Source organism: Notamacropus eugenii, chromosome 2 (genome assembly GCF_028372415.1).
Source record: "Notamacropus eugenii isolate mMacEug1 chromosome 2, mMacEug1.pri_v2, whole genome shotgun sequence".
In the NCBI taxonomy this organism is placed as follows: Eukaryota; Metazoa; Chordata; class Mammalia; order Diprotodontia; family Macropodidae; genus Notamacropus; species Notamacropus eugenii.
Window position 1 is genome coordinate 233,582,976 of NC_092873.1, and position 22,678 is coordinate 233,605,653.

The window sequence follows — 22,678 nt, forward strand, 5'->3', positions numbered from 1 at the left end:
AATATCAATATTATCCATTAATACCATCCAGTGTCCTTTTCTGTATATATTCTGGGTAACCGCATGACTAGTTCCACCAGTTCTAGGAACCCTGTCCATATCAATAACCTCATTCAATATTTTAATATTCATATATTCTGTAATGACAATTGCATCTTTTGCTCTATAAAAAGCCCTGTCTTGCTTTGCGAAGCTGCTGGTTCCTCTAAGGAGCCTAGTCTACTTGTTGAGAGTATAATCCTTAATAAATGCTTTGGCATGGGTTGGAGATTGTCTGAGTCTGTGAATTCTTTTGAGACTGCCGCACAACACACCTTGAAACACTGTTTAACAGTTTCATAACATGTCCCTAACTTTGCAAAGCTTTGCAAAGTTTTTGTACATAATCAATTTTACCTACAAAACTTTAAGAAGCATAATTATATTTGCCCAGAAGAGATAGGAAAGAGACAGGATTGTTATATCACCAATTTTGGGTGCCATTTCACTTGGCTGCAGGTCAAAAAATACATGGTTTACTTTAAACAAATTGCTATCTCAAAATGTCATTTGACTGCTCCTCTTCAAATATAACGTTGACAATTACCTTTACTGACTCTTCCTGCGCAGAGAACTGTTCCGAGAAACCACTGCTGAGATTGGTAAAACTGAGTAACACTTCTAGGTGCGCCATGGAGAGTAAGACTTTGTTAATTTCGAGATAATCTGTAGGGAGGGGAGTGGATCTATTTCCACACAGATGTGGATGATCAACTGTAACACTCTGCTCAATGGGGGTCACCTGTAGAAAAAAAAGGAATATGGTTAATACATACTCATCTAAAGGGAACACACTGCAAATTATAGTAAGCTGAAATCAAACGAAAAAAGCACTTCTAAGTTACTACTCTATGGTAGACATTGTGGAAATGTACAAAATTTAAAATGAAATAAAACAAACCATGTTCTCAAGAAGCTTACATTATATCAAACCAAAGTGCTACCGTTCCCAAAGACATTAAGAATTTTTAAAACAATATATTTACCAAAAGCAAAATGTTAGAGAAATAGTTCTATTGGTAAAGCAAACCTGCACATATAAATACTCTAATACAGTATTTAAAAATCTGCACTCCTGCAAACTTCTAGCAATCTCATTTCAGTATTGACTTGAAATACACTATAAAACAGAATCTAAACATTATTATAATGACCAATCAACAAAGTACATTTGGAGAGGAAATTTTCTTCCTTATTTCTCATTTATATCACAAGCTATAACATTTTTCAAACCCTCCACTAATACTACACAAAATTATAAAGGGCTTTTGTATGTTTTAATCTGAATTCTTAAATATACTTCCTTAGGAACTACTATAAGAGGGAAATAGAGAATGGTAAAAATTATATTTTGAAGTTTTCTAGTTACAGTTCTACCCTCAAACAACCTCTCCTCCTTTGATGTCAGCATCACACAAATATAATCAGGATGAAGAAACTATTCGGTTGGTGTTTCTTCTAAAAAATATGCTTTTCAGTTAATGGAAAGTTCACCTGTGCAGGAACAGAGCTCAAATTTCACATAAAAGCAGCAAGGCACCAAAAAAAAAAAAAAAAAAGCAAAACAGAAAAGGACTTAAGTATAGAAAGTTACTACAGTGACAGGGAAGATCAAAGCACAAACTAGGAGGAAGACAATAGTGTAAAAATGACTCCTTGTAAAACTCAAAGAAGAATGTAATTTGGTCTTAGGTCCAAAAAGAACTCTTAGAAGAGTTAAAAAGGGATTTTAAAAAACAAATTAGAGAAACAGAAAAAAAATTTTATTCTCCTTTCTCTTTCCTTTTTTCCTTTTCCTTTCCCTTTCCCCTTTATTCTTTTCTTTTCCTTTCCCTTTCCTTTTTTTCTCTCCTCCATCCTTTCATCCTCATTTCTGTCTCTTTTCTGTTTGTTCTTTGTTCTTTGCTTTCCTTGCCTTCCCCTCCCATCCTTCTTCTTCCCTTCCTTTCCTCTCCCTCTGTCCTTAGAGGGTATTATACCGTTACCTTGCAGTAAGATACTCAGAACAAAAGAAAGGAAGCTGGTATCACAGAAACCTGGAAGTGTTTAACAGATTAGATTTTTTACACTCACAACATTCCATTCTTGATGATGTAACACTGAGCCCCACCCAAGCCCCCACCCCCAGCTAGTCCTCACTTTTGTCCAGAGGACCACTCAGAATGAATGTTCAAAAAAACAACTCTCTGTTTTGGCTAGAAACCCTGAGGTTCCACCCCCTCCTATTTGATTTTTTGACAATATAACAAGAGACCTTTCTTTACTTCAGAATAGAGGGGTAAAGTGTAAGAAGACATGAACACTAGGAAGGCAGGGTGTGAAGGGCTTTGAATACCAAACAGTATTTGATATTTTATACACTCTACCACACTTGACATTGATCACTTCTATTATGACCTACTGTTTGGATTTTTATCACCCTGTTAGCCGAAATTCCTGTCCTGAGCTACACAAAAGGAAAGATACTATTTCTTTCCCCATTTTTCAGATCTCTTTGGAATAGAGACCCAGTAAGGTATACTGCTGGATCAAAGGGTATGCACATTTTTGTGGCCCTTTGAACATAGTCCTAAACTGTTCTCCAGAATGGTTGGATCAGCTCACAGGTCCACCAACAATGAATTAGTGTGCCCACTGTCCCACATCATCTCCTAGGATAAGTTCATCAAATCACAACTCACCCCCATGTTCCTAATTCCTCTAATTAGAGGGTTCAAAGGTGAAGTACCAAAACTCCTACCCATACTCCCAGGGCTCCTGCTCCACCATCCCTCTTTCTGGCCTCCATTTTGTATATTGTCCTGATGTGACAGTCCTCTTCCAGAAAGAAGGACAAACAACAACCTCTCAGTAGTACAAACTGCCCCCCTCCTCCTTTCCCTTTTCCTTTCCTTCCCCTCTTCTTCCCATTTATCCTTGCCTTTTCCTTTGCTTCCCCTTGCCCTTTCTTCTCCTCCTTTCCTTCTCCTTTCCCTTTTTCTTTTTTCCTTTTCTTTCCCTTCCCCTCCCTTTTTCTTGCCTTACTTTCCTCTCCCTCTGGCTATACAGGGTATTATACCCTTACCTTCCAGTAAGATACCAAAACAAGGGCAATGAGGAGAAGGGAAGCTGGTATCCCAGTAACCTGGAAAGTGTTGAACAGATTAGATTTTCTACACTTATATCACTCTATCCTTGATGATGTAACAATTGGGCCCCACCCAAGCCTCCACCAAGTCCTCCCTTGGATTCAAAAGACCACTTGGAATGAATGCAAAAAACGGCATTTGTTTTGACCAGAACCCTGAAGTTCTGTCCCTCCTAGATTGTTTTTTTGACAGTATAAAAAGAGACACATCTTTACTTCAAAACACAGGAGTAAACTGTAAGCAGACATGAAAACTAGGAAGGCAGGCTCTGAAGGGCTTTGAATACCAAACAATATTTGATATTTTATAGACTCTACTACACTGTACATTGATCACTTCTATTGTCACCTATTGTATAGATCTTTATCACCCTCTTAGCCAAGTTCCTGACCTGAGGTATGTAAAAGGAACGATACTATTTCTTTCCCCATTTTGAAGATCTCTTTGGGATAGAGACCTAGTGGGTATATTTCTGGGTCAAAGGGTATGAACTTTTCTGTGGCCCGTTGAACATAGTACCAAATTGTTCTCCAGAATGGTTGGATCAGCTCACAGCTCCACCAATAATTAATTAGTGTGTCAACTCTGCCATATCCTCTCCTAGGATAAATCCATCAAATCAAAACTCACCACCATGTTCCTAATTCCTCTAATTAGAGGGTTCAAAGGTGGAGCACCAAAACTCCTACCCATACTTCCAGGGCTCCTGCTTCACCATCCCTCTTCTTGCCTCCATTTTATATATTGTCCTGATATGACAGTCCTCTTCCAGAAAAAAGGACAAACAACAACCTGTCAGTAGTACAAACTGCCCTCCTCCTCCTTTCCCTTTTCCTTTCCTTCCCTTCTCATTCCCATTTTTCCTTGCCTTTTCCTTTGCTTCCCCCTCCCCTTTCTTCTCTTCCATTCCTTCTCCTTTCTCTTTTTCTTTTTTCCTTTTCCTTCCCTTCCCCTCCCTTGTTCTTGCCTTCCTTTCCTCTCCCTCTTTCTACAGAGGGTATTATACCCTTACCTTCCAGTAAGATACCAAAACAAGGGCAATGAGGAGAAGGGAAGCTGGCATCCCAGTAACCTGGAAAGTGTTTAACAGATTAGATTTTCTACACTTATATCACTCTGTCCTTGATGATGCAAGAATTGTTCCCCACACCCACAAAGTCTTCCCTGGGGTCGGAAAGACCACTCAAAATGAATGTAAAAAACTGCATCTGTTTTGGCCAGAAACCCTGAGGTTCCTCCCCCTCCCAGATTGATTTTTCTGACAATATATAAAGAGACCTTTCTTTACTTCAAAAGAGAGGAGCAAAGTGTAAGAAGACATGAAAACTTGGAAGGCTGGTTGTAAAGATCTTTAAATACCAAACAGTATGTTATACACTCCACTACACTGTACATTCATCACTTCTCCTACTGCAACCTTTTGTATAGGTCTTTATCACTCTGTTACCCCAAGCTCCTCTCCAGAGCTATGTAAAAGATATAAAAGAGAGTAAAAGATAGTAAAAAGATGTAAAAGATTCCTTTTCCCTTTTTTAAGATCTCTTTGGGATACAGACCCAGCAGGGGTATTGCTGGGTCAAACAAAGGATATGCATATTTTATGGCCCTTTAAACACAATATCAAATTGTTCTCCAGAGTGGTTGGATCAGCTCACAGGTCCACCAACAATGAATTAGTGTTTCCACTGTCCCACATCATCTCCTAGGATAAGTCCTTCAAATCACAACTCACCACCCTGTTCCTAATTCCTCTAATTAGAGGGTTCAAAGGTGGAGCACCAAAACTCCTACCCATACTCCCAGGGCTCCTTGCTCCATCATCCCTCTTCTTGCCTCCATTTTGTATATTGTCCTGATGTGGCAGTCCTCCTCCAGAAAGAAGGACAAACAACAACCTGTAAGTAGTAGAAACTGCCCCACCTCCTCCTTTCCCTTTTCCTTTCCTTCCCCTCTCCTTCCCATTTGTCCTTGCCTTTTCCTTTCCTCCCCCTTCCCCTTTCTTCTCTTCCTTTCCTTCTCCTTTCTCATTTTCTTTTTTCCTTTTCCTTCCTTTCCCCTCCCTTTTTCTTGCCTTCCTTTCCTCTCCCTCTGTCTATACAGGGTATTATACCCTTATCTTCCAGTAAGATACCAAAACAAGTGCAATGAGGAGAAAGGAAGCTGGCATCCCAGCAACCTCGAAAGTGTTTAAGAGATTAGATTTCCTATACTTATATCACTCTGTCCTTGATGATGCAAGAATTGGGCCCTACACCCACGAAGTCCTCCCTTGGGTCCAAAAGACCACTCAGAATGAATGTAAAAAACTGCATCTGTTTTGGCCAGAAACCCTGAGGCTACTCCCCCTCCTAGATTGATTTTTTGACAATATGAACAGAGACCTTTCTTTACTTCAAAAGAGAGGAGTAAAGTATAGGAAAACATGAAAACTGGGAAGGCAGGCTGCAAAGGGCTTTGAATACCAAACAATATTTGATATTTTATACACTCTACTCCACTGTACATTGATCACCTCTATTGTCACCTACTGTATAGATCTTTATCACCCTCTTAGCCAAGTTCAAGTCCTGAGGTATGTAAAAGGAAAGACACTATTTCTTTCCCCATTTTGAAGATCTCTTTGGGATAGAGACCTAGTGGGTATATTTCTGGGTCAAAGGGTATGCACATTTCTGTGGCCCTTTGAACATAGTACCAAATTGTTCTCCAGAATGGTTGGATCAGCTCACAGCTCCACCAACAATGAATTAATGTGTCAACTCTGCCATATCCTCTCCTAGGATAAATCCATCAAATCAAAAGTCACCACCATGTTCTTAATTCCTCTAATTAGAGGGTTCAAAGGTGGAGTACCAAAACTCCTACCCATACTCCCAGGGCTCCTTGCTCCATCATCCCTCTTCTTGCCTCCATTTTATATATTGTCCTGATGTGACAGTCCTCTTCCAGAAAGAAGGACAAACAACAACCTGTCATTAGTACACACTGCCTCACCTCCTCCTTTCCCTTTTCCTTTCCTTCCCCTGTCCTTCCCATTTGTCCTTGACTTTTCCTTTCCTTCCCCTTCCCCTTCCTTCTCTTCCTTTCCTTCTCCTTTCCCTTTTTCTTTTTTCCTTTTTCTTCCGTTCCCCTCCCTTTTTCTTGCCTTCCTTTCCTCTCCCTCTTTCTACGGAGGGTTTTATATCCTTACCTTCCAGTAAGATACCAAAACAAGGACAATGAGGAGAAGGGAAACTGGCATCCCAGTAACCTGGAAAGTGTTGAACAGATTAGATTTTCTCCACTTATATCACTCTGTCCTTGATGATGCAATAATTGGGCCCCACCCAAGCCTCCATCACCACCAACTTGTGTCCAGAGGACCACTCAGAATGAATGTAAGAAACAACTGTATCTGTTTTGGCCAGAAACCCTGAAGTTCTGTCCCTCCTAGATTGTTTTTTTGATAGTATAAAAAGAGACCTTTCTTTACTTCAAAACAGAGGAGTAAAGTGTAAGAAGACATGAAAACTAGGAAGGCAGGCTCTGAAGGGCTTTGAATACCAAACAATATTTGATATTTTATACACTCTACTACACTGTACATTGATCACTTCTCTTGTCACCTGTTGTATAGATCTTTATCACCCTCTTCGCCAAGTTCCTGACCTGAGGTATGTAAAAGGAAAGATACTATTTCTATCCCCAATTTGAAGATGTCTTTGGGATAGAGACCTAGTGGGTATATTTCTGGGTCGAAGGGTATGCACTTTTCTGTGGCTCTTTGAACATAGTACCAAATTGTTCTCCAGAATGGTTGGATTAGCTCACAGCTCCACCAACAATGAATTAGTGTGCCAGCTCTCCCATATCATCTTTAACATTTATCATTTTGCTCTTTTACCACATTAGCCAATCTGATAAGTGTGATGTGGTACCTCAGAGCTCTTTTAATCTACTTCTCTAAGAAATAGTGATTTAGAGCATTTTTTCATATGACTATAGGTAGCTCTAATTTCTTCCTCTGAAAACTGCTGGTTTATATTCTTTAACCATTTATTAATTGAGGAAAAAACCCCCTCATTTTCCTAAAACAAACATAATGGAACCTCTGTGCTAAATGACTGACTATACCATTCCTTCACCTTTAATAATTCTATCAATAAATAACCTTGAATACTATGTTGCATTACTGAATGACATAGGAAGAGATAGTAAAAGCCAACAATAAAACAGAGATACAGATGTTAATAATAGCATATGGTGCTTTCAAGTTGACAAAGCACTGAATAGATATTATTTCATTTGATCCCCGTAATTCTATCATGTAGATGTTACCATTACACTCCTTCTACAAATGATGTAACTGAGACTGAATCCAACTGTATAGCCTCAGTCATTCCTGCAAAGGACTTTGCTCCCATAATCTTGAAACTCTGTCCCTTCCAGCTGCACCTTGAATCTGATGCCTTGTCTGCTTCAAACTCTAAAGAACAAGATGGAGTGCCCAGGAGAAGTCCATCACATCTAAACTCACCACCATGTTCCTAATTCCTCTAATTGGTGAGTTCAAAGGTGGAGCAACAAAGCTTCAAAATTCCTTCCTTTAGAGAGGGCAGAAATTGGTCTTTCCTATCACTCCACCTTACATCTGATGCCCTGCCTGGTTCCAGTTCCAAGGAATGCCCTCTACCTATACTCCCTGATGTCCTGCTCCACCCCCCTTTCCTGCCTCCTTTTGTGTATTGTACCCCTCTTTAAATGGGGGCCACCTCCAGTCATTCCAATCTCTATCTTGTCCAGAAATTCTGGCCTCTTCCCCTCTCAGATTGTTGGGGTTGTTATGCGTTAATTAGATAAAAGGGGACACTCCTTGGCTCATTTCCAACTCATCTTAGTCACTCAATGGGCCTTGCCTCAGTCAAGCTGAGACCTAGTAAAGACCTTAGTTTCAAAAAGCTAAGGTCTCCCACTGCATCCAAAGCCATCTCTAGTCATCCTGACTGTCTATCTCTTATCTATGTAGTCATACTAAATGTCTTGACATAGGGCCCAGATGGCTCCTAAGGAGAAAGTAAGGCTGATGACTTTTCACAGCCCTCCCTCACTGAAATCCAATTCACTGGCAACTCATAGCATCATCTTCCTGATGTGACAGTCCTCTTCCAGAAGGAAGGACAAACAACATTCTGTGAGTAATACAAACTGCCCCAGTGGAGACACAACTGGCCACTTCCAATCTGGGGGTGCAGCTTCTTCCTTCTTCTTTCCTTGTCATCTGTCCCCTTTCCGTTCCCCTTTTTCTCTTTCATTTCCATTCCAAAATTCCTTTCCTCTTTTCACTTTTTACTTTCATTCATCCCCTTCCTTTCCTTTCCTCTCATTTTCCTTTCCCCTTTCCTTCTCCTCCTTCCTGTTCCCTTTCTCTCCCTCTGTCCCTTACCTTTGGGTACAATGCACAAAGCAAAGGAAATTGGGAGAACAGAAAATGGTATCCTTGACAGCTGAAAGGTCTTCACAGGCTAGATCTGTTTTTGAAGACCAGGCTTTATACCCACTGTCATTTCCTAGCGCTTCTCTTTCCTGGGGATTGGTTGAACCTTGACAACAACTTAGGGTGAATGTGAATAGCAAATCAAGTACTATCCCCCATGAAGCAATTTCTGGTAATGAAAATACTCTCTGCTTCCTCAAGTTGTCTGAGATCACATCAGAGGTTTCCTTTTTCTGCATCCAAGCGCTGTAAGTAGGAGACACGTGTTCCAGTGATTATGCCTTGACATTGTTATGTCTCGTCCTCAGAAGTACTAACTATAAGCGTATCTCTTCTCTCCTGTTTTCCTCCATCGGGTGCTGTAACATCTCTTCTCCTCTCTGCAGAACTTCCTCAATCTGGGCCTTCTCCTCATCCAACTGAGAATGGAAAGAGAAAAACAAGTCAATATTTCACTTGGATATCTCTCGAGCAATGTATATTTCTTTACTAGAAAGAACATATCCATCATGATGAATTTCTGTAAACGAATATCCCATTAAAAATTTAAAATAAGTACATTAAAATTATAGCATTTACATTTAATAGATTTGGACATGTATAGTCTGTCAGATTGCTTGCTGTCTTCGGGAGAAGGGAAAAATTGGAATTAAAAATCATAAAAAAATGAATGTTGCAAACTGCCTTTACATATAATTGGAAAAAATAAAATACTATTAGGTGGAAAAAAATTCTAACAATTATATTGTTTCCAAAAATGTTTTGAATCCTCTTGGATCTTTTAAAAAAGCTCCTGCAATTTCAACAGGGACTCTCCAACGAGTAAACTACCTCTACCAATGTAGGTTATCACCTACTTTCCAAAAGCTATGTGAAACAAGGAAAGTAACTTGCCTAGGATAAAAGATCTAAGTATATGTTAGAGGCAGGACTAGAACCTAGGTCTTCCTAGTTTAGCTGCATCAGCAGTATATCACACTGTCTCTCTAAATTATATGTTAAAATAGCTTACAATTTAAACCATGCTGATCCTTAGTTAATTCTCCTTGAAATTTTAACTCTCTTAGAAGCATTATATAAATCATTTGGCAATTGCTACATTGAAACCCAACGTCAAAAACTCTCATCTTAAAATTCTCCACCACAAATGACATGGTATGGGGGGAAGGGGAGAACACGCACAAGGTTATTGGGGTTAAGTGATTTGCTCAGGGTCACAAAGCTAGCAAGTGTCAAGTGTGTGAGGACAGATTTGAACTCAGATACTCTTGACTCCAGGGCCAGTGCTCTATTCACGTGCTCCACAGCATGATATTTAAGGCATTTATTCACAGAAAAATGAAGTGGATTATACCTTTTCATCTTCATCACTGGGCTTTTCTACAGCCTTCACCAAAGTTTTTAAATCATGCTCTAGTTTGTCTAGGTCCACTGAATGCATAGCAGCCTCAACAGGTTGTGATTTCACAGAAATTGTCTTTGAGAAAAGCTCTTGGTCGATCAACATCTACAGAAGAGAGCAAAAAAGAAAGCATAGCTAAGGACAGGTGAACCAAAAACAGAACATGACTCCAAGTAAGTCCATTGACTACAGTAGAGGAAAGAAGCAAATGAGGTAAAACCAGATTTCAATAAGCAAGACAACTGTAAAATAGGCAGAAATGAAAAGGAAAAAAAATTAATTTGCCAATCAGGTCAAGCAGAGATTCCTCATCATTTCTTTGTACTTTCGCATATTGGGAGATCTTTTCAAAGCTATAGTGACTTCAACTCCATTCAGGTTTCATGAGATTACACATCAAGAGGTGACACAAAGCCATATATTGGGTGACAAGACAGCAAAGACAATAACTCCTTGGCATGAAGTCGTGTCAGATACTAAAAACGAAATCTCTCTAACACTGTGTTTTAATGCTTGGTACAAGATCTTTAATAGTTACAAAAATTCCTTTTAGCCTTCTTAAAAATAGAACTGACTGGAATTATTTCCCCAAAACACTAGCTTGAGACTTTCCTGATTATGTAAATGAAGCTATAGGATTTTTGAAAGAGAAGACTTTGCCTGAAAATGCCATTTACCTAAAATCTCTCTGAAGGTTTTGCTTCACTTGAAGTTTTTGTGTGTCAGAATATTGTTAAAATTATATATATATATATACATATATAAAGATAGATATATGTCTAATTGATGGCTGAAGTATCGTATAAGAAGTGAGCACTGAGTATTTCTTCAGAGAAGAATTATATGAGAGGTAACATACTTTTTCAATATATTTCTCTAAATGAAACCTTTTCTTCTACTAGTAAGGAAAGAATAAATGAAATAATGTATCTGTGGGCATATCTCACATTTTTTCCCTACTCCCTTCTAGCAGTCTCTTTGCCTTTTGGGTCCTGTTCCTTTACCTAGTAAAAGGATTCCACTGACCCTATTGTTAAACAGAAAATAAAAACAAAAGGTAAATTTCTGTGTTAGGCCTGCCTACACTATTTATATAAATTAAATCAAGTTCTTTATTTCAGTAAGGTAAATTCAATAAAGTTCTTCACTTCAGCAGAAGCAGGAAGAGTGAATGTGTCCCTATACACACAGAGTTTATGAAGTCACCATCACAAGATTAGTTCTTTCCTTGTGGCTTCCTCATGGGAACCAGTATCTTACAGTGTTTCAAGAACTGGAAGAAGGTATTCCCAGAGTAGTTAAAAGCATAAACAAACACAATGAGGAAGAAAGAGCAGGGGTTCCTAACAATTTTTATGCAACGGACCCCTTTTCTAATTCATGTCTTCATCATAAAATAAAATACAGATAAATCCATTTTATTGGCTAAGTTATCAAGATACTAACAAAACAAGTTTGTGAACCCCAGGCTAAGAACTCTAGATTTAAAGGAAAAATACCAAGCATTTTAGCCTGGACTGGGTATGAAGTAATGGAAAGCAAACAGAATGAAATATAAAGTTAGACAGGTAAATTTTAATCCAGTGGTGAAGAGCCTTAAACAACAGGCTTTGAATTTATTCAGGAGGCAAAAAGGAATCAGTTAGTATTTTTGAAGCTATGGAGTTACATGATCAGATGGGTGCACTAGTAAGGTTCATCTAATATAGACGTTTTAGTTAACCAAGAGAGAATAGATACTAGGAAGAACAGACTGAATCAGAGGATAATGCAAGAATCAATTGAGGCTAAAAGGTGACAGTGGTAAAAACTCAGGTGGTGAAGGCAGCAGAAATGGTAAATAAAGAACTGAGTGAAAAGATACTATATTTGGAGAATGCAATATGATGTGACTTGTTACATAAGACAATTGATATGACTTGATGGTTTATGAACTATAAGGAGATATGGGATAGAGTTTCAACAAATATGAATAAATAATCATGAGGGAGGTTATTTGTAAGAATAGGGATGGCATAGCCAGAAATGAGGAAATCAAGAAGGGGAGCTGGTCAAAATGAAAGATAATACATTCAGTTCTATAAACAATGATCTTGAGGTATCTGTGATACATTCAGTTAGAGCTTATCCAAGTACAGGGCTAAAAAAGTGAGTAATAGCAGAAGAGCACGAAAAGAATTCTTAAGTGCTACCAAATTTGAAAGCTATCCATACAGACATCATACTTGAAGTTATAAAAACTGATGAGATCACAAAGAGCTGAAACAGGTAAAGAAAATATGGCCAAACAAACCTAGGGACATGGACAGCTCTAATTAAGAAGCTTGGCAAGAAGAGGAAAACAAAGAGAAAAGAAGGGTTAAGGAGGTAGTATATCTCTGTTTTACATGAAGTACTCACTTTAGCACTTTTGATGTGTTGTGACACTTTTTCAAAATTCCTATTTAAGTCAGCTAACTTAGGCTCCACCAGCTCACTGCTTGCCAAGCCTCGGGCCCTCATCAGTACGATGGCTTGCTCAGAACATTTTCGACTTGTAGGTTAACATCATCCAGTTTAGATGTTAATCGCTAAACACATAGAAACACAAAATTATCATTAAGTACAAGAAACAGTGAAGCATAACCCAATTAAAATATGGATTTGACACTATTCAAAAGGGAAGACATCACAAATATGTTAAATGTCTATCTAAATAAAACACTGGCAGTATATTTAATTGAATTAACGAATCTAAATAGAGGTAGTAGAGGTGGAAGGGGAGGAGAAAATTGGGTTATGGGGTTGAGGCTTTTCAAATCCTTCCCAGATGACTTGTATCACCTCGGTATCTCTCACTAAAATTAAAATTCAAAAACAAAAAATAGAATAATACAGTGTTTATATGAAAAGCAAGATTCTGAGCCCTAAGAAATACAGTATATATTACAAATGCCATCTTAGGCATACTTACTTTCACAGTTTCTTCACTTTTATTTACAGGCTTCTTTTCAATCTCATCCAACAGAGCTTCAGCTTGGTAAAGCCAAGTACTTATATGAGCAACATTTCCATCAAATATCTCCAGCTGGCTCTGATGGTTCTGAAAATATATACGTATGTACATACTTTTTAAACAATCACATTAAGTATTCTATGAGATTGACATTTAGAAAGATTTGAATGATCATGACTAGACAGAATTGGATCCTGTGAGTATTAGTTAGGAGAATTGAAGGCTCTAGGTAAGAAGAATGTCTCTAAAACTTAGAATTATTTCAAAGAGTAGTATTTTTCCCTCTTCTAGATGCTGATAAAGGAATTCCTCTATAATCATTTCTGGGGAATGCTATAGAAAAGAAGTTTCTACATATGTGTATGTGTGTGTGTGTGTTGAAATAAATGACCTCTAAAGTTCACTCAAGCTCAAATACCAAATTACCAGAGAAAGGAGTTTTTAAAGAAAAAAAGCAAAGTAACAGAATTGAAAAAAAAATTATGTTGACATGATGTAAAATAAAGATGATAATAATAAAACCTGCTTGTGCACAAACACGGACAGATGTATGTATACATAACCAAAGTTGATGAGAATAGGTCCAGTTCCTCATTGTAATATTCATTCTCCCATTACCTGTTAAACAATCAGAGTTGAACTCTGGAACACCCCCTTTTCCAGGGCTATATAAACCTTGAGCCCAATGAGCCCTTGAAGGTCTTCGGCATTTGAGAGTGCCACTGACCTCTTCTATTAAAATACTAGCATTGTTAGTAAAATGATTAATTACTCAGAAATTATATTTCTCAAACTTTTTAAACTCTGCACTAGTGATAAGAAGTGAAAGAATTCCAGTTATGGGGGAAAGTCAATAAAAATGCCCTGAGAGCTCGGGACATAGAGTCTTGTGCAAGGTTAAGAGGTGCCAGTATCACTGGATCTGAGTATGAGAGCTGATGACAGTGTATTTGTTATTAACAACCTTTCAGAGTGCATACATGTTCAGACCATAACCTAGACACTTTACTTTTAAATTTAGAGAGATAAATTGATAAGAAAATGTACCCAAACACTTTCAAAGTGAGAGCTAGTGCAATGATTTTGCTTACGGGCTCAGGCTTACCCTTGCTGCTGCTGTCCTCATCTGGCATTACATGATACCTCTTGTTAGAGGACCTTCAGGCTACTGGGGGCTGCTGCTAGCCTTGCTGGATATTAAGGTGTATATCTGGCATAGGGCATGCATGCATGCACATACACACACACGCACACACACAAGCACACACACACACTATAGGGTTCTTGGTCTCCACCAAATTCAAAGCACCCTCTACTCACATATAACAATCAGGGTTTAAGTATACAACTTCCTGAACTTTGGAAAGAATTTCCAGTTGTTTGTAATATAACAACATGGGGACTAAAACATAGGAACATAGATTTAGACCTAGAAGGGGCTTTAAATTTCATCTCTTTCAATCTCCCCATTTTACAGATAAAGAAACTGAGGTCCAAAGATGTTAAAGGACTTGACCAAAGTCCTACAGGTAATAAGTGACACAAAGGTGATACTGGAAAATAGTCCAGAAATCTCTCAAAAGTGCTGGTGGTACCAGTATAGCACCACCAAATACCTCATGCCCCATAACTAAAACTGGCACTCTCTTTCCAACCCCGGCAGAAAAATTCACAGTAAACATACTTGCAAGGAAGATAAGTATTAATTTCAAATGATTTCTTTTTAAAAAAAACTGAGTTGGCTGGATGCTGGAGGCTACCAGAAGGTGGCGCCTAACCTCTTTAAGGATTGTGGTCACTCTTGGACAAAATGTTTAGAAATAAAAGATGACATACAGCATGAAATAAGACATTGCTTAGGTCAATAGTAGTTTTAGTTTGTATAATTTTTTCCTTCCGCTAAAGTCAATGAACTGCAGGAAGTGCCAGGTACTAATTGCTTGACCCAGGATACTGTAGATTTTCCTGAAGACAGTCATCAGGGAGAAAGAGGAAGAGTTCACAATTCATCTGAGGAACTTTGGCTCATCTTTCTTGGCTAATTCCCCTTTGCTACATTAGTGTAGATGAATGCTGATGAGATGAAACTTGGGCCATCCCTAAGCAGTTTGCCCTTCATGTCTTTCTAGGAACCTAGAATCAATTTGCTGTGGTTAAGGGGTGAGATTGAGGTAAATTATCTAGCCATACTTGGGTCTTTCAAAGAAGGCATCTGGTCTAATACATATCTTAAGTTGGATCAAGAAAAAAAATTGGCATTTTCAAGCATTTAAGAATTAGTTACCTAGAAGAAACAAACTGAGTTGTCAAGTTCAGTGTTGTTTTAGTTTGTGTAATTATGAGTATTGTATAATTTATTTTGTATACTTATGAGTGTTGCTCATAAAAGAATTTCTACCTCTCCTCTATTGCCTTGATGGCATTCTGATATACCACCACTGGTAAAAGACTGAACGTAAAGGGTACAAATCATGTAAATTAAAGCATTGCATTTTTGATACAGTGGATAGAGAGCCAGTAAGATCTGGGTTCAGATTCTACCTCTGACTCTTACCATGTGGTTCTAGAAAAATCATTTAAACTCTCAGTTTTCCCAGTTTTTTAAACCTAAGTCTTTTATTAGACTGTAAGTTGCCCATAAAATGCCAATTTGCATTGATATATTATCAGTGTGTGTGCCAGAAGACCACACCAAGAATTTCCTATATCCATTATATTATACACACGCACATGCACACGCACACGCACGCGCACACGCACACACACACACACACACACACACACACTAAATTTCCAAAAATCACTTGCAGCATGGTATAATGGATAAAATATTGGGCTGGAAGTTAGGAAGGTCTGAATTCACATCCTTTTTCTGGGACTACAAGTTCTGTAATCCTGGGCAAATCGCTTATTTTTTACGTACCTCAGGAAATTCTCTTGCAATCTGTCTTAATGGAGGGAATTCCCATGCTAGGAACTCCTCACAATGGCTAGATTTGTCCCTCATTTGTTCCCCTGACATTTTCATAAACTATTTTCCTTTAAGCAATTGACACAGAAGAGAAACAAATGAGGCTGTCAATGAACCCCAAATGGAACCCCAGTTATTAACATTTTCTACAACTCGATGCACAGTGATGTAATTTCCCAATTCATTTTGAAAGCTAGTAGAGCCACAAAGGCCTACACTAATAAAGATAGATAAAAACATTGATTAAGCACTTCTTATGTACCAGATACTAGACTAAATACTGGTATACAAATAGACACAAACAAGACAGGCCTCTACTCAAGGAACTCACATTCTAATTCAGGAAGAAAAGCTGTAAAGGGAAGTTGAATGGCAAGTTGGTGGAGCCATCTAAGGAGTGATATGGTGGTCTGACGCCCTGTAAGATTAAATAAAAGTGCCCCTATGAGAGGCCAGTATTCCAGGGTAGAATCCAAAGGTGGACAGGGGAGAGACAGTGATGACAACCACAGTTCAGGTAACATGCTGTGAAGATGGCTGAGAAGTAACAATAAAGAAGACATTATAGTATTAAGACGAATGATTCTTTAAGGAACTAGTGAATGGAGCCCAGTATTTTTAATACCTTACATTTCACACCAAATGCCCCATTTTCTTGGAATTGCTTCCAAATGCAGAAAGTGGATATGCTAATCAATCAACAAACCATTATTAAATGCCTATTATGAACAAAATGCTGGCAATGCAAAGACAGCAAAAAACACTAACTACTCTTAAGGAGTTTACATCCAATCTATAATGTTGGGAATTATTTATAGATGCATCAAGATGCACAATAAAGAGAGCTGGCTTTGTAATTAGAGGACCTAGCTATATTCAAATCCCAGCTCTACCACTTGCTTCCCTTGTGGAACTGTAGCAAACCACTTGATTTCCTGTAATTCATTTTCTTTATTTGTAAAAAAGAGGTTGACGATGACTTCCAACCCTAAATTTATGATCCTATGTTCAAAATTTTATTTTCACTTCCTAGTAGTATAAAGGTAAGCTTGAAGACTTTTGGGCCTTTGCTGCTATATATCCATAGAAAAGTCTACGTAGAACAGGTAAAGGAAAAGAGGACTTTACCCTGCACCCTCCATTGCCAACATTAGCTCTGTCCATCAGTTCCTCTCCCCACCCCCAGTCTTTTTCAGCTCATCTACATGGAAGAGCAGAAGATGATTTTGAGATGGGAAACAAGAGAACCTTGGAATCTCAGAGACTCTAAGAATTATTGGGGAGCATCTCCAAGTGAATGACTAGGTACAATCTAACCTTCAAAAAATAAAATCAAAAGGCATACGGAATGCTTTTTGTAAAGTAAACTAGACAGTCCAACATAGAGATCCATGTCCCTGGACAAAGAACTGGGTTGAAGAGAGAGATTTGAGTCTATCTGGCTAAGAGTTCTTTTGTTTTTGCTCTAGGGAGCTTGGTGCCTAGAGTAAAAAAAAAATTCTTAGTGGAATGACAAAAGCAAGAGTCAAGAATAGGAAGAGAAGAGGACATGAAAAAGCAGGACAGTTTCTTCTTGAGAAGACTTTTACTAGTCATGTGGCTGAGTCAAGGTCTTCTGTTTTTTTTCCTTAAAAAGCACTATTATTAACAGGTCATTCTGTATAATCTTTATTTCCAAATATATTCCTCCCACTGGACTGCCTAGGAAGCTCGTTGTAGCTATAAAGAATGAAAAAGAAAAACAAATTCTGACAAGCCACCAACCAACATCAGTTGTGTCTGACAATCTCCACCTGCATAGTACCAGTGCCTACACCTCAGCAAAGAGAGGTAGGTCCATTTTCCCAACCGCATTTAGTTTCCTGTGATTGTTCTTCAGATTTACGTTGTTTTCATCATTGTAAATGCTGGCACTTTGGAAGTAGGGTTTTGTTCATTTATTGCACTTATAGCCTACCACCTAGTACAGAACCTAGAACATACCAGGCTCTTAATTCATGATTCTTGATTCCTTAATTATATTGGTTCCTTATTTCTGCACCATTTCATGATGCAGTTTATTATGGGAATTTTGGATTGTCTTTTATTATTCAGGACTTGGGGCCATTCCTCCTGCCAATTTTGATTCACTTACAAGAGTGTTAATGTTAACCTCACCTAACCAAAATCTGACTCATGGAACAATAACATGAAGGGAAGGCCAAGGACATTTCACCTAACTGAGAGGTTGCTAAGTTGACCAAAACCTGTCCCATGGGATGCGAAAATTTACTTAAAGACTTGGACATTCCAATGTACAACACTCAACTGTCCCTGACTCCTTGACGACATGTAAATCTTCCCCTTCAATCAGTCTGTTTGTATATCCTCTAAATGTAGTTTAATCTGTAATCTGACTTAGTTTATCTACTGAGTTTGTTTGATGAGGCTTATTCAGAGGATGTATGAGATTATGACTTTACTCGACTACATTTGTTCAACTTTTATGACACTGAAGTAAATATGGGTTTATAGATTTATCTCCTCTTTAACTTTAATGGCTTAAGAGGCATGTACAAAACTGCAATACATAAAAGAATTATTTCTTTGCCAGTCTGACAAAATTTGTCTAGAAGAGGGCTTGGGAAAGTATTAACAGGGGCTCAGATTTTCTGTGGGGTCTGAACTTATGCTTAATAATAAAACCTAGGCATCCCTCAACACCAAAAGAATTCGAGCAACCCATGTGCACTTTTATCTAGCTTCCTTATTCAAAGGCAGCCTGGATTCTGCTTACCCTAGAATGGTATATTGTTCTCTTTGCCTATTTGACTATAAAACATGGTAAGTAATCGAGTGCAGAGCTGTTTTCTTCTCCTTAAGAACCTGAGTTGAACTAGTTTAGACTGTTTGCATCCAACTTAAAGTCAGGCAAACTGGGCTTACTGACCTGCCATATGACCTTGGACAGCACTTTGTACCTCTTTAAAGCTCATTTTCCTTACTTGTCAAATGAAAATTATAATACTTTCATGGATCATCCACTAAACTTATACAACTCCCAAAGTTACATCTGAACCCTCTCCTTTCTTTTCTCTCTCTCTTCTCCTCTTTCTATATTGCCTTCATGATATGAACCCCAAATCTATACATCTAACACTAATGTCCTCCTTACACTCCACTCTCACATCATCAACTACCGACTATGTATCTCCTTGTGGAGAATGTTCTATAGATATCTCAAATTCTTCATGTCCAAAATGGAACTGATATTTTCATTGTAGCTTATGTCTACTCCAGATTTCCCTATTTCTGTCACCATCCTTCTAGTCACTCCAAAGATTACAACCTCACAGTCATCTTTAATTCCACCTTCTTCCTCACCTCCATACCTGATTAGTTGCCAAATTTCATCAATTTTTTGCCTCTACAGAATCTATCAGACTCATCCCCTTTTCCCTACTCACATAGCTACCGCCCATCTCAAAACACCAAAAGCTCTTGCCGAAACTACTATGATAGATTATTATTTGCTCTCTCTATTTCAAGTCTCTCCCATCTCCATTCCAATTTCCATAATATTACCAAAAATCTATCCCTGAATTACAGGATGCACCATATTTCTTTCTTATTATATAAACTCCACAAAGTCCTTCGTCATATAAAGCTTTGTATAGTTTAATCCACTTTTTCCACCTTATTATGCATTACTCTCCTCTATAGGGTCTAATCTTGCTACTGTTCCCATATCCAGGCCTTTGCAAAGATTGTCCCCCAGTGCACTCTCTCCTCACATTTGTTTCTTAGAACCCCTAGTTTCCTTGGAAGCTCAACTCAGATATCCATGCAGTTTTTCCTGATCCCCTCAGCTACTATTGCTTCTGTCTAAAATTTACCTTGTATTTGTTACACACACACTTTCATGTGTGTTTGCTGCCTCCCACTATAGAAGAGAATCTCCTTAAGGTCAAGGACCGTTTCATTTTTGTCTTTGTATTCTCAGCACCCACAAGAGTACTTGGCACATAGTAGGTACAATAAATGCTTGTTGATTTATTGACTGAACATCTCTTGCATTCACTTCCTTCTTTCTATCTACAAGGCTACCATCTAGTTCTCATTACCTTTCTCCCAGATTACTTTCAGTACTCTATTAATTCCTTCTAATTCTCATATAAAATTCATCCTCCAGACACACATATGTGTCTGTCACACCCTATTTCAAGACTCTTCAGTGCTTCCCTATAGCTTTCAGGATGCTAGAAGTTCCACTGTTTCACTCCTAAAACCCTTCACCATCTGATGAAATGTTTCCTGGCTTAGTTCACATTATTTCTCCTCCAATATTCCATGATACACTTAAACTGGACTGCTTGCTGCTCTTTGCACATGATATCCTCCTCTCTTACCCTGTTGTCTTTGCTCAGACTGTCTCCTCTTTTCTTTCTTCACTTCCATCCCTTGCAATCCCTCTTCAAGACTTAGCTCAAATGATGCCTCCTACATAAAGGCTTTCCTGATGCCCCCTGATATTAGTCTTTCCTAATCACAATTTTAAAATATACTTTATATTGACTTATCTATATATATATTGTATGGTTTTTACCATTGCAATTATACTTTAGCCAAAGTCTGCATCAGTTTTTGTGAGGGATAATCCCATGACATCCATATTCTGATAGGACTCCTGATTGCTTATGAGAATGATGCCTAAATATGTGATTTCGTTAGGTAGTTAGAGGACGTGAAGACAGATGGTCATGGAGGTTAGATATGAACTTTTTAATGGCTGTCTTTAAGAGCTATACAAACTGCATGGAAAGCAGGCCCCCTAATATATACCTTTATTTCCAGTGCTTTTAAACCTGGAGATAGCTGAAAACTAGCTGCCCTTCAGGGACTCCACTGTCTTTTTGGATTTAACTGAGATTTCTCCTCAGTCAAAGAGTCCATTACTCTTGTTTATTATTGGGCCTATTGTAATTTAGATAAGACCCCCAATTTCTGTTTACTGGTTGCTTGATTTTATGGGTTTACTTGCCATTCGCAACACATTAGGTTCCTTTCATTAAGCCACTTTTGGTGAAAGGAAGCTGAATCTGGTTATAGTAAGCCAAATATTATGACCCTCTCAGAAAGCAACCAGGGAAACTGGTGTTGATCCTAGCCCTGTCAAAATGGTTTACCACTAGATTGCCCAAATTTGAAATGTGATAGATAGAATTAATTCTAGCCTATACCTCTCTGGGGAGATAGGTGAGAGAAGGCTCAGCTAGAGCCCTCCTTCTCCTCCCCACTAAGATGGAAATTACAGTCTCTTTTGAAGAACAGTGCATCAGATTCCAGGTCAGATTGTCATTCATGCTGCATATGAGCCAGTTGTTAATGTATTATCCCAAGGAGGGAGAGAGAGAGAGAGAGAGAAGTTGTGGGAGGGAGGGAGGAACAGACAGAAAGTTTTCGTCTTTGTAAGTCCCTAAGAGCCATATTACATAGGTACCTAATCAATGCTTTTTGACTTAATGAAGGTATGAATACTTGGAATACCTGAGTTACATTGAGATTGTTGTTGTTGAAGAGGATTCTGGGAAGATGGTGAAGTAGATCAGAAAATTTCAAGCTCTCAAGATTTTCCTCTACAAAAGAGGTAAAATTGCACCTCTGAGTGAACATAGAGCCTCGAAAACAAATGAGAGTAGGGGCAGAAATGATTATCCTGGGATAATCCAAGATCTGAAGAAAAATACTGGAGAAGAATAAATGCCTCTGGGCTAGGGTCAGTTTTAACCAGCCTCAAGCTGCTTAAACAATAAACCCCAAGCCCTGGGGTCAACTGAGGTGGGAGGCTGTTTCCCTCACCTACAGGAACTTTTAACTCTGGGAGAGTAAGGGGAGTTGGGCATCTGACCTGGGGAAGAACTAGGAAACTTCTGCTGATAAGGAATGCCAGCCCCAGCTGTCCTTCAGGGTGCAGCAGGGTCTAGAAGGAACCAGCACACACTGGGTGAGGGCGGAAGCAGTGAGGCAGGGACTCTGTTGGCTGTGGGCACTTACAGAGGCTGGAGGTCTTAGTTTGAGTTCAAGGTGAGAGTGATGAGGTTCAGACTCTGGGAGCGTCCTTGAGCTCCCCTTGAATCTTCCTACTTAATCTGGCCTTTCTTCCTCAAATCTAATCTTCCCATTTGTTCCGGCAGTCTCAGGAAGCCCATGGACTTTTCATTATCATTTCAGGTCTCTGTTGAACTCGCCTCCCTTGATCCCATCAAAACCCCATTCCCATACTGCCCCTATCAAGATCTCTGAATTGCCCCACGTGTTTCCCACCCAAACCCTCCCGTGTCTGATATCTCCTGATAGCCTCCAGCTGTTTCCAGCCTTTGACCCTCCTCGGACTTCTCCTCAAGACCCTTCCTAAACCCCTCCTCCCATCACCCTGGACTACCGGACCACCCCCCCCACCCCCAGATCCCTCCTATACTCTTTTCTGTTTTTAAGTCCCACCTTGCCTCCATGAAGGGGCTCAGATTCTGATTAGCTGAGATTCTATCTGGCCCGCTTGTGAATACAAACGTTACAAAAGCTTAGGCTCCTCCAGAGGCAACCCAATTTGGCAAATCCTTAATAAACTTTGTTTTCTTTGGCTTTAAGAAGGCTTGAGTAGAATTCATTCGAGCACGACCCGGACCGTCGC

General features: G+C 38.9%; 1 protein-coding gene and 2 long non-coding RNA genes across 4 annotated transcripts in view; 2 read left to right on the forward strand and 1 right to left on the reverse strand.

Moving 5' to 3' along the window:
- LOC140526921 (utrophin-like) overlaps positions 1-22,269 on the reverse strand; it is a 90,112-nt gene extending 67,843 nt beyond the window's left edge. The window contains exons 1-6 of the mRNA XM_072643556.1: positions 22,042-22,269; positions 12,996-13,124; positions 12,443-12,612; positions 9,995-10,147; positions 8,959-9,059; positions 587-781 (exon numbers count right to left, since the gene is read on the reverse strand). The gene's annotated coding sequence lies outside the window, so the exon portion shown is untranslated. The remainder of the gene's footprint in view (positions 1-586; positions 782-8,958; positions 9,060-9,994; positions 10,148-12,442; positions 12,613-12,995; positions 13,125-22,041) is intronic.
- LOC140526923 (uncharacterized) lies at positions 6,491-9,225 on the forward strand. Of its 2 annotated transcripts, XR_011974599.1 has the most exons (4): positions 6,491-6,820; positions 7,596-7,709; positions 8,196-8,337; positions 9,027-9,225. It is a non-coding gene; the product is annotated as an uncharacterized lncRNA (long non-coding RNA). The 2 variants fall into 2 exon arrangements; XR_011974598.1 differs by lacking the exon at positions 8,196-8,337 and having other exon boundaries at positions 6,498-6,820.
- Positions 17,179-22,634, forward strand: LOC140526926 (uncharacterized). Its single transcript, XR_011974601.1, has 2 exons — positions 17,179-17,838; positions 21,516-22,634. It is a non-coding gene; the product is annotated as an uncharacterized lncRNA (long non-coding RNA).
- Positions 22,635-22,678: the final 44 nt, after the last annotated feature.